The sequence below is a fragment of the Crocodylus porosus genome, unplaced genomic scaffold (assembly GCF_001723895.1).
Source record: "Crocodylus porosus isolate Cpor-Errol unplaced genomic scaffold, CroPor_comp1, whole genome shotgun sequence".
Classification (NCBI taxonomy): domain Eukaryota; kingdom Metazoa; phylum Chordata; order Crocodylia; family Crocodylidae; genus Crocodylus; species Crocodylus porosus.
This window is the reverse complement of record NW_017728931.1, coordinates 141,533,869-141,545,960: the sequence shown is the minus strand read 5'-3', so window position 1 is coordinate 141,545,960 and position 12,092 is coordinate 141,533,869. Positions and strand designations below refer to the sequence as shown.

Below are 12,092 nucleotides of genomic sequence, written 5' to 3'. Positions count from 1 at the left end.
TGAAATGTGGTCCTGATTTTGGAGCAAGCAAAGTGGACGTGAGGAAAGGTAGAGGAAAGCAATGGAGAGGCAGGTCTGGAAGCAGAAAAGCTGAGAAGGAAGCGGGAGTGTGCTGTATACCAGGGGTCAGCAACCGGTGGCCTGTGGGCTGGATTCAGCCCCCATAGAGCCTGGATCTGGCTCATGGCAGGCCTCAATGGGGGGAAATCAGTGGTACATGGTACGGCTGGCGCACCTTTTCTGCCCTGAGCTATGCATTGCTCAGTTGTATGCCAGTGATCCCCCCCTGCAGCACCCCAAGCCTCCCAGCTCCGTGTCTCGTGCCCCACTACTCCAGACTTTGCTTACCCTCACCATTAAACTGGCCACTTGCCATCACCACAGGCCACAGGAACTGGTGGCACTTGATGGTGATGGCCAGCAGAGGCAGGGCTGCAGTAGAGGGGGGTGACTGGGGATCGGGCTGTTTGCAAGCCCTGCTCTACCCACCTGTCAATGCTCAGGCCCCAGTGCTGAGCTGTAGTTGCCCAGCTCAGAAAGCAGAGTGTCGGGAAAATGCAGCTTGAACATTACATCTCACCAGTGTATTTGTCATGCCCAGCAGCAGCATGACATCATACCGGTTGCCTCCTAAACCAGAAGCAGGGTAGGATCATAGGAAAGCAGGGCTGGAAGGGACCTCACAGGGTCATCTAGTCCAGCCCCTAGTCAAGGCAGGGTCATCCCTGACTAAACCAGCCCAGGCAGTGTGTATCCAACCTGCTTCTGAACATTTCCAAGGAGGGAGATTCCTTGGGTAGCTATGCTGTATGGGACTTTGGGTGGGCTGATTAGCTTAGGGGGTGGGCTGAATAGCCAGCAGTGCTAAATAACCTACCCAGAGCACTATGCATACATGGCTACACTGCTTCTGGCAGAGGAAGCAGCCTGCCTAGAGAAACTCGAGGACACCACTGCTGGGAGTGGGTAAGTGTACCACATAGATGGGGGCTAAGATACCTTAATGCCAGAGCAGGGTCCCAAAAGAGCATGCAGCCCCCACAAGCCAGTTGAGTCTTTCCATTCCTAGCACATGGATGAGTACTTCAGATGCAGAAGCACCACGTTCCTTAATGGAAAGTCCCACCTCCTCCCCCTTGTCCCATGGGCTGGTCAAGTGAAGGGGCTGTATCCCCCTCCACGTGCCATCGTTCTTCCTGCCGCCACCCTGGCCAGGAACCAAATAATGAACATTCAAGGTCCTTCTACACAACCCTGCAAGATCAAACAGTAATTTCACTCGCCACATATCAATCAGGTATGAGATGCTGCCATGTGCTTAATGGCACCTCAGGTTAGAGTGGTCCTTGGTAAGCAACAGCAGACAACGCTGGAGCTCAAGCCTGGTGGAAACCTACAGGGCTCGTGCAGTTGCAGTAGTTTTTGTTGGGTGTGGACAAACCGACTGTTTGCATTTTTGTAATTTGTGTTACACCTATGTGAAAAAGTAGGAGAGAGATGATGCAAACACCCAAACCCGGATAACTTTATCCAATCCAGTGGAGGATTACTCCTGAGAGAAGGAGAGAGAAAATTCTACCAGGATAAGGTGTAGGTAGGTGGTCTTTGTCTGCTTTCTTCCCAGGACAGCTGTTTCATAAATGCAACAGGCTCTTACCTTCTACCCTGCAAAGGTAGCGGCAAGATGCAACACGACCACCTACTACTCTGAAACGGTGGCACATTTGGCTCTTCTGAACCTGGTGTATGGTATATAAACCAGGTGTGAATTATACTAGGGCATATGACCTTGTCTCCACACCTTTAATAAACTCACCCTACTCAAGAGAGAATGACTTTATATGTCACAAGGAAGATGAGGAGACAAATTGCCCCTCCATAGATGCCTACAGTCATCCTTGACTATGGTGCTAGTTCTGAAAGGTAAAGAAGAGGTTGCATATGCCATATCCAACTCCATGAACCTGGGGCCAGGGAGAGTTGGAAAGATTTTTTATGAATGTTCTCCTTGTGCTGGGAGAAGCCAATTCATTGAACTGGAACATTTTCAGGGGGACATGTGTTGTTGGGTGAAATGTTTGTTGGAAAGGTTTTAAGTCCAGGGTGGAATTTGTGGTCAACAACCAAAGAGAGGGCTCCATAGGGGCCTGGTAGGAAGGGCACCCATCTAGAGTACAGGTGACCTAGGCCCAAACCACCCAACCACATTGGGGTGGCTCACTCCTTTTCTGTGTTTTCCCATGCAAAAATAAAAAGGGAAAAGTTCTCAGCTTCATCTGGATGTGGACTTGAAAAATGCTGACATCTCAGAAAGTTTCAAAGACAGGACAAGTATTTCCCAGCATGGCCAAGTAGCTGGAAGGCATCTGGGCTTGCTGGACACAGGGGAGTAGATACAGGATTGATGTATCACATACTCCCCGTTCCTCAGAGGGATATGCTTGATAGAAAGGGCAAAAGGGATTTCACGATTTATCCCTATTTCATCCAGAGTCATTTCTGATATGGTTCAAAGTGATTTGCTGCCCTATAGCACTGCATTTTTTAACCACTGAAAGCACTACAAACATCACACCTGAGATACAATTCCTTCCCATTCAGCCCCCTACGCTAGCTTATACTACAAGAACTACAGAGAAAGTCCTTGAGGTAAGATTCCCCCACCTCATTACAAACACCTCTAAAATTAACTGCTTTGCCTGTTTATTTCTCCCCTTGAGATTTCCAAGCATTGCTGACCCAAAAAGTCACCTCCAAGCTCCTTAGGAGGATGCTACCATTTTAAGTCACTGCTAAGATTTCTTGCAGATTGTAAACTTTAATATAAAAGCCCAGCCTGAAGATTTGGCTTTAACAATTGAATCTAATTGAACCATATAAGCATCCCAAATCCCTGAATGCATCATTATCAGGCTGAATAAACCTAATTGCAATTGTATCCACATTCTAGAATTATATCTATTCATATCTCCAGAGCTGGGTAATCAGGGTCCACTTATGTTGCTCAGGCTAAATGCGTTTTAGCACGATGGGTGCCCTAAGTGGCTACTTTCAGTTGTGGGTGCCAACTTGTGCACCGACGGAGATGGGGGAGGAGATACTTGGATCAATAGGTCCAGTTCCCATTTATTTAGGGCTTAGGGGGTACATCTTTGCGTTCTCAACTGGACAGCGAGGCATTTCTGCTACAATGCCATGAGATCTTCTAGGAAACAGCCTCCTGTGCTATTTGTGTATTGAAATAGTTTCTGGTGATGCCAAGCCAAGGGTTGTGACACCCACAAGCAGAAAAAAAAGGCACTCTCAGTCACAAAAAATGGAGTATCCAGACTGCAGATAACATGAAATGGGGAGGCATGACATGGGACCGTAATGGGGAGCCAGAGGATGCTGTTACCTTAAGAGGAAAATGCAGCAGGCAACCGTGCAGTGTAAGCCTGCAGGCGCTAAACGCATGGTAAGCACCCAAGTCACTCATGGGTGCTGGGAGATGAGTGCCCAAAGGGAGGCAGGGCTTGCAGGCATCAGCTTTTTTGAAAGTGGTGGTTTTTATTTGTGTTGTGTTTGGGTTGGAAGTGGAGGACCAGGTTGCGGCTACAGGGGCAACATGGAGGCCACAGGGATGCCCTAGGGATCAGGGACTGTAAGGGGGCTGAGCGGCACCAGGACTGCCTGGTCTGGTTCAGGGACCCAGGAAACTGAGGGGTGCATAAGCAGCCTTGCCAGAGTCAGGGACTCCAGGGGCTGAGAGGTAAAAAAAGCAGGCTTGCCTGGGTCGGGGATCCTTAGAAGTGCAAGAGACAGCAGCCGAGGGGCTCAAACTGCGAGAGACAGGGGCTGGGAGGGCCAGAGACTGACATATGAAATGGGCTGAGATTGAGAAAGCTGGGCCACTGCTGGAGTAACAGTGGGCTAAAGCCAAGAGGGCAGAAGCCCCTCCAGAAAGGTCTAGGAAATTGTCCATATAACACCTGAGAGGTATGGACATGGCTACAGGGGAGGATGGAGGCCACAATTATCACCCCGAAGATGGCTTGTGCTCTAGGGCATGGATAGGGCCAGGAGGCCAGGACTCAGTCAGAGGAGGGAGTTACTCATTTAATTTTGGTGCTGATGAAAGGTACCACCAGATGAAGAGCACTGGAGACTGAAGCTTTCCATCTCTATTGCAACAGGCACAGCTTGAGTCACCTCCTGCTAAACCTATCTTTGGCTGATGGGGTGTTGGGAATCGCACTGTTCAATGGCTTTAGTATCCCAAACACAAGAAAGCCGGCAAGAGGTGCCAACACAACAAATATGCCATGCTCAGCAGAAGTAATTGGACTGTGTCACTGGATCAAGAGATTCTTTCAAGCACCTTGGGCTGCCGACAAAAGCATGAGTGGAGGTTCAGTCTGCACAATCCTTCCCTCTCCATGGTGTTTATGGGCTTCTCTGTACCACAGTGGCAGCAGGTCCTGGATAGGACAGGCCCAAGTGCATCCCATCCATGCCCGACCTATAGGCATACTCCAAACAATGTGGTTAATTGTGTTGTGAACACCTGCCTCCAAAGAACTGGGCTTGGACGATTCACCCATTTCACCCATTTCACATTAGGGCCCCAAACAGTAGCCTGGTCTGACATGCACAGACTGAAAGCAATGACTTAGAGCTGAAAGACTCTGAAGCTCATTACCAGGCCCCAAGCCAAATGATCCTTGCCATTGTCTAAGGAGTTAGGGGGAGGAATCTGGTGCTTAAACTTGTCAAGAAAAAGAAAACACAAGTCGCAAAAATAAACTGAGCTGAAACACATTTGGTAGCTTTCCAAGGGAGGCTGGCCAGCTACTCGAGCAATCAGCCATATTTTAGAGCAATCAAGCAAAAATCAGACAAAGCAAACAAGAGGTTCATTCATGTGCAGTTATCGCCGCCTCAGCGCTGACCTTTGTGGAAAGGAAAGACTTTCCCCATTTCAAAAGTTCAGGATTAATATTTAGCAAGACGGCTCAGTGCCCCAACACCACCCTTTGGATGAACGCAGAGAAAGGCTCTGCAATATTTGCCAGACCCCTCCTGACAGAGACAGACACTGCTCTCCCCTTGGGTTGGGAAATTGGTCCATGTCTTTCTCAGCTTAGGTGCCCATGTTCAGCCTCTAAGATGACCAAGAGGCTGATCAAAGTTCAGCCTCTAAGATGATTTCCCTTGGTGACCTTCCAGCCCATGTCACCTCCATTATGAATCCCCTCCACTGGCTTGCCTTTAGCCGTCACTTCAGGTTCACCTTCCAAGCTCTCCATAGGTCATTCACACCTACAACCCCGAGCTGGTTTCGCCTCAGTGTTGCCCTGATCGCCTTTTCCTCAGTTCTTTCTCTTTGCTGCCACCTCTACTCCTTTCTCCAAGAGCCTGTGTATACATAACATCTCCGACTGTGACCCTGAGAAAGCTTCGCCCAAAGCACCATCCTCTGCTACCGGCCATTGCTCATGGGCTCCATGGACTCTGCCGCTCTCCAGGCTACCTCTCCCTCTACATGTAAGCCCTCATTAAATTTGCTTTCGAGACCCATAAAAAGTGAATTTTTAAAAAGCATATAACTCCAAGCTGGGCCTTCCCTTGGGTTTTCCAATGCACCCTGCCTTCTGCAGAGCAAAGCTGTCTTCCATTTTCAGCTTAATCAATGCCTGCTGATACCAAGGGAAATGTTCCTGCTGGGTGTTTACTGAGACATCTGTCCTGTACAGCACCAGGTACATCAACAGTTTGCAATAAGACAATACATAATTACCCTCAAGCCTAGTATAAAAGTGTTTCCAAACTTTTGATTCTTAGGGCAAGCTTTTTTTTTTAGACTAAAACTGGCGGTGCATGTCACACGGATGGCCAGCCTTTGATGAGCAGTGCCAGGTCAGTCCGCAGGCCAGATCCCGTGCTGGGCCTGGTCTCAATGCATGGTGCCAGCATGGCTTGAGCCCGATCCCACCATATAGGACTTGGAAATCTAGTCCTTTCAAAGTCCACTGGCCCCTCCAGCCTGCCTCCTTTTGTTCCCTGCTCTTTGAATGAACCACATGCAAAGCGGTTAATGGCTGCCTGAATAGAAATGACCTTGTTGCTTTGCTGGAGGAAAAGGATATAAAAGGACCAGACACAATGCAGATGCATTAAAATGGATCCAAAACCCAATAGGCTTGCTTGGGTGTTGCTTCAGGGGGTTGTTCTCAGAGCAAATGGCTGATTAGGACCAAGGCCAAGGCAGCATGTGTACTGCTTCTCTAGGCAGGGCTTATGCTCAATTGAAATTATGCAGCCTGCAGCCATATAATGGCCTTGCTTATGCCAACAGGAGGATTAAAGAAGATCCTATATTAGCACCCAGTAGCTGCAGCTCCAGAGTGGAAGTGGATCCTGTCTGTGCATTTGTCAGATTGTTTCTTAGGTCATCTCAACCACACGCTTTTGTACGTCACCCATGGTTAACTGGAGATAGCGCAAGAATTTAAGCCAAGGTAAGCAATGGTGGGAAGGGTTGTTGTCAGGGGAAAAGTTAGCAGTTCATAAAGGAGCCATCCTTCCCACCTTGGGAGATGAGACTAAATGAAAGAGCAGCTGTTGCTCAAATGGCTGAAATTCAACACCGGCTCTAGGTACCCCATTGCGTCTTCCACGGCGAACAGCCCCAGGATCGTGCTGAAAAGCAACAAAGCTGTCTTATTCCACATGCTCTTTGCTGACCGGCTACTCTGGTTCATCCACTCTGGTGCCACCCCTCTATCCCACGGAGGAGATGGAGCAGAGGTCACGCATAAGGGAAGTCCACCAGGTTGTCTCCATCCTGGTGCCTCTCCTCTTGTTTCAGTCCGTGATCGAAATAACGGCCTTGCGATATATCACATCCCGCTGCACTTTGCAGTTTGGGAATGAAGTCAGCGGCGGAAAGGGTGTAAAGCTTTGGGAGCTGCTGCTGATGTTGTGGAGAGGGGGTTTATGCCTGTTGGTGGGGTAGGGTTGGAGGCACTGCTGGTTGATAGGGTGAGGCTGGTGGTTGTGGGGATGGGGTCAATATGTCGACTGCTCTCCTGTGCTCCTCCAGCTGAATCCCATCACAGAGCTGGTCCAGCCCATCTCCCTGCCAGCATAAGGTTGCTCTGCACAGTACATCTGGTTGCACATGCACAGTACAGCTGGGACAAATGATTTCCATACATAGCCACTGACTCCCTTTGTGAGCTTGGGTAGGTCTCATTTCCTGGCATTGCCCAAGGAACGGATATATAACTTCCTTTACAAGCACATGGAGGTCTAGGGACAAAAAGCACCAGACTAATGCATCCTGTTTTTCTTTTGAACATAGGCAGTACTGGGCCAAAGAGGGAGAAAACCAAGCATGCACCAAAAACTGAGGAACAGGATGATAGAACATGGTTGCCTGCAATAGCCAGCAACTAGACTTGAAGATGTTGGATGTCCCTTTCAGTCCTGGGTTTTTATGATCTTATGCAAGTAACTACAGACAAGAGTCCAACAGAAGGGACTCAAGGAAAGACTAAAGTGGTGCCAACCCTGCCAGCGTGCTTTTCAATGTGGTTTCATTGCAATTGGTTGGAAACACAATGAAACCCTAAGGGGTTATGAATGCAAGACTTCATTTCATGCAAGACCTGCCTCCCTTGGCAGGCAGCGTTTGATCTCTGTGGCAAAACAGAGCACAGCCACCAGTCACTGGATCCCCCTGCCAATGCGTGCAGACAGATGAGTTACAGAGCCGGAGAGTCTAGGATGCAGCCTCTTGATTTACCGAGATGAATGAACCACATGCTGTGACCTTTCCAGAGTGTATCACAATGAGCTTTAAACCTTCCCTTTCTTTAGGATTCATTTTCTCTTTCTTTTTTAATAAGCATGTGGATTTTTCTTCTTTAAGCTATTGGGAAATTCTAGCATGTCAGAAAATGGCATGATATGACCAACGTGCAAGGAGGGTTTATCTTCTGTAAGGACCTCTAAGCTTTGCTAAGACACTTTGGTCTTGCCCATCAACCTCTTTATTCAAGGAAGTAAGTAGCCCTGGAAGGAAAAGGGCAAACATAAGCCAGGGTTTGGAAAGCAGCTAAAAGAAAGCAAAGAATGGGGAGAAATGATTCATTTTCAGCATGACAAAAGGTTAATGATGGAGCATCGTTAAGGTTCCAGGAGGACTAGAAAGAGTTTAAAGGAGAAGATAATTAACTACTGGAATCACTTACCTCAATGTGCAGTGGATTCCCTATCCACTAAAACATTTAAATCAATGCTTGATATCTTTTTAAAAGCTACAGTCTAATGCAGACAGGAGTCGTGGGCTTGAAGTGCCAATTTTTCAAGGAAGTCCTATGACCTGTGTTAGCAGGTCATTAGACTAGATGATCATAACGGTACCTGTGAGCCTGGCCTTGAAATCCCAAAAATGATCAATGCCCTGGAAAAAAGGGGCGAGTGATGACCACGCAACATCTGCAGGTAATGCAAAATCACTTAGGTTAATCAAGCCTAAAGAAGGTTTTAGAAATCGCTCGTCAGGGAAGGCAAATGGCATCACCATGGTCCCCCATTCATCTACCCTGGGATCGGCGGGACCGTGTTCATCGGCTCACTCAGAGCATGTCGGGATTTCATCAGGTTTTGCAAAAACGTTCCTCCTGATAGTTCGGGTATCTGAAACAGCATCAAGCGTCGGCATCCCCGGGCGGCAGGTTTGAGAGGAGCTGAGCGACGGCTTGAAGCACCTGTAGTAGGAGACAAGCAATATGGATTCAGAGCTGACACCTAGGAGGACAGAAGCCAAGTTTGAGGCTAACTTCAGATGCACATGGCTAGCTACCTCTCACCTAAGAGGGGAGTCTGAGGCAGGAGACAAAGATCTGTTTCTATCCTTGGCCCTGTCACTGGCTGTTTACTAACCACGGGTGAGCTGCTTTCTTTTTCTGTGCCTCAGTTTCCCCATCAGTAACTCAGCTAACACATACCCACCCATTCAGATGGAGCTGCAGCATGAAGAAGAGGACCACAGAAATGGACTGAGGCGGCTACTGCTGCCGAGCTTTATCTCAAGCAGTGGAAGTGCTTTAGAGTAAGGTGCACTGGACACATCCCACCAAGGGAGACAGGACACCAAAAATGACCTTTGCATGGACTTGAGCCTCCACGGAGGATTCATTCATTGGTGTTTGTGATGCACTTAGATGCGGCAAAAATGATAGCTATACAGGGACAGACTTCAGTGGTGAATGCTAAATTGAGTCACGGCAGCATGCAGTTATTTTAGGGACAATGCTGAAAGAAAGCACCACCAGTTTTGAGACAATGAAAACCAGTCAAAGGACATATCTCTATACCTTCCTTTGACATTGCGTGCAAGGGTGCAAATTGTTCAAAGCACTTCTGTAAATATGTATATGTAGCTACTTTAAAAAAATAGAGAGGTCCCTGTGGTTTCAGCACGGACCTCTTAACAGCTATCACAGGAAGAAAACAGGGCAACATTTCAGAGATGAATAAAGATTTGAGACCAAATTTAGGTCCGTTGATTTTTTTTTTTTAAGTTTCATTTGGGGTTAAAAAAAATCCATTTGACCCCAAGTGAAATTACAGAATCAGAGAAAACGAGGGTGTGAAGGGACCTCAGGAGGTCACAGCTAGTCCAACCCCCTGCTCCAAACAGGGCCGTCCTCAACTACATCATTCCAGCCAAGGCTTTATCTAGCTGGGTCTTTAAAACCTTCAAGGATGGAGATACCCCAACCTCTCTGGATAACCTGTTCCAGTGTTTGAGAGAGTTTTGTTCAGCAAGAAAAATAACATAAGCGAGTCTCAGGTCAACCCCAAATTAGTTTTATTTTCTCTTCATTTTTTTTGGATCAGCCACCCAATCAAAAATCTACTTTCACAGGTCTGGTCAGCAAAACTCAGCCTGGGGGTGCAAAGAAATCTCCTTGCCAGTGTACAACCAATCCTATCTTTCTTTTACCTTTTATCTTTTAAGCTCCATTTACCTTCCCAGCTAGTGAGTGGAGGGAGAAAAGTAATAATAGCAACCAAAATAGCAAGGGTTTTGGGGACACTGGACATGGCATGGGTGTTTCTGCTGTGCATGCAAAACTCTTGTTTCAGAGATAGTACCTTTTGTTAGACCCACTAAGAAATTGCAAAAAACAATATCTTTTTCTGCAAGCTTTTGGGCACTTGGGGATGTGCTGGGCATGGGCACTTGTTCTACTCCATCTTTCTCCATTGCGCTGCAGCCTCGGCTGCCAACTACAAATGGTGAAAACTCCTCCTGGGGGTGGTCAAATAATGTACAGCATGCCCTTTTATCAAGACCTGCACGGAGAGCTATGATATGATGCCGCAGCACAGCAGCCTGGGAGGGAGAACCAGCAGTGAAACCATTCACGTTGCATTACCCGAAAGTGGTCCCCCGTGCCCAGTGCCCACCCATCACACCGAGGGCTTCCCCAAGGAGGCAAGCAGCACAGTCTGATTGCTTTCCCAGGTGTTTTGGAGATTTAAGGCCACTACCCCATTTCTCCTTGAAGGCTGCTTCCTTGAGCTGCTTACTCTATGAGCTCATTTGATTCTCACACACAGAGTTAGATACGATTACACTCCAGGAAGGGATATTACTTGCAATTCAGTGCATTAGGGACCACAGTAATTGTAGAGCAGGATGACCCCGGCTTACCATTCAGTAGTAATTTTTCCTGCCCCAGCTGTGTAATGGAATAAAGTCAGGTGCTGCTGTTTATTTTTATCCACTTACAGCCGAGTCAAAACTATGGGTAAATCTTTTTCTTTTTCATTCTTTTCTGCTAAATAAAAGACAGACCAAACATCCCAAGGAAATGCCATTCAGAAACCGACTGCACCATTCAACATGTGCCCACACACATACCAGGCACTGCAGTTACCGGTTCAACATAGCCTTAACTCTGCCCATTTATAGACTGTAATAATATCTTCTAAAAGTAGCAGTGCATGGGGTATTTCTTAAGCAGTGTAATTCAGTGCAACTTTAAGCATGCATACTTTGATAATACTCAGAGACATGAAGAGACAAAAACATCCGAGGGTGCTGAAGGCAGTGGCCGATGTCATTGCACAGCCACCAGCAAGAATATTTGAGCGCTCGTGGCACACGGGCCAGGTCCCGGAGGACTGAAAAAGGCCAATGTGGTCCCTATTTTCAAGAAGGGGAGGAAGGAGGATCCAGGCAACTATAGGCCAGTCAGTCTCACCTCCATCCTTGGCAAGGTCTTTGAAAAGATTATTAAGGCTCATATATGTGAGAGCCCAGCAGGACAAATTATGCTGAGGGGAAACCGACCCGTCCTGCACTACTCTCTGGGTACGACTCCCTAGCCAATTTGCCACCAGCATGGGTTCATAGCAGGTAGATCATGCCTGACTAATCTAGTCTCTTTGTATGACCAGGTTACAAAACACCTGGACACAGGAGGAGGGGTGGATATCGTTTACTTAGACCTCAGGAAGGCCTTTGATATGGTATCTCACCCCATCCTGGTGAACGAATTAAGAGGCTGTGACTTGGATGATTACACAGTCCGTGGAGGCTCAAGTGCTGCACCTAGGGAGGAAAAATGTCCAGCACACCTACTGCCTAGGAAATGACCTGCTCAGCAGCACGGAAGTGGAAAGGGATCTCAGAGTCCTAGTGGACTCCAAAATGAACATGAGTTGTCAGTGTGACAAAGTCATCAGCAAAGCTAATGGCACTTTATCGTGCATCAGCAGGTGCATGACAAACAGAACCGGGGAGGTGATACTTCCCCTCTATCAGGCGCTGGTCAGGCCACAGCTGGAGTACTGCATCCAGTTTTGGGCGCCGCACTTCAAGAGGGATGTGGATAACCTGGAGAGGGTCCAGAGAAGGCCCACTCACATGGTTAAGGACTTGCAGGCCAAGCCCTCCGAGGAGAGACTAGGGCACCTGGACCTCTTCAGCCTCCACAAGAGAAGGTGGAGAGGCGACCTTGTGGCTGCCTATAAATTCATCATGGGAGCGCAGAAGGGAATTGGTGAGGCTCTGCTCACCAAGGCGCCCC

General features: G+C 47.9%; 1 protein-coding gene across 1 annotated transcript in view; it reads right to left on the bottom strand.

Moving 5' to 3' along the window:
* Positions 1–4,525: 4,525 nt before the first annotated feature.
* Positions 4,526–12,092, bottom strand: part of LOC109315842 (protein phosphatase 1 regulatory subunit SDS22-like) — a 33,255-nt gene continuing 25,688 nt past the window's right edge. Inside the window, exon 9 of the mRNA XM_019543781.1 lies at positions 4,526–8,756. The gene's annotated coding sequence lies outside the window, so the exon portion shown is untranslated. The remainder of the gene's footprint in view (positions 8,757–12,092) is intronic.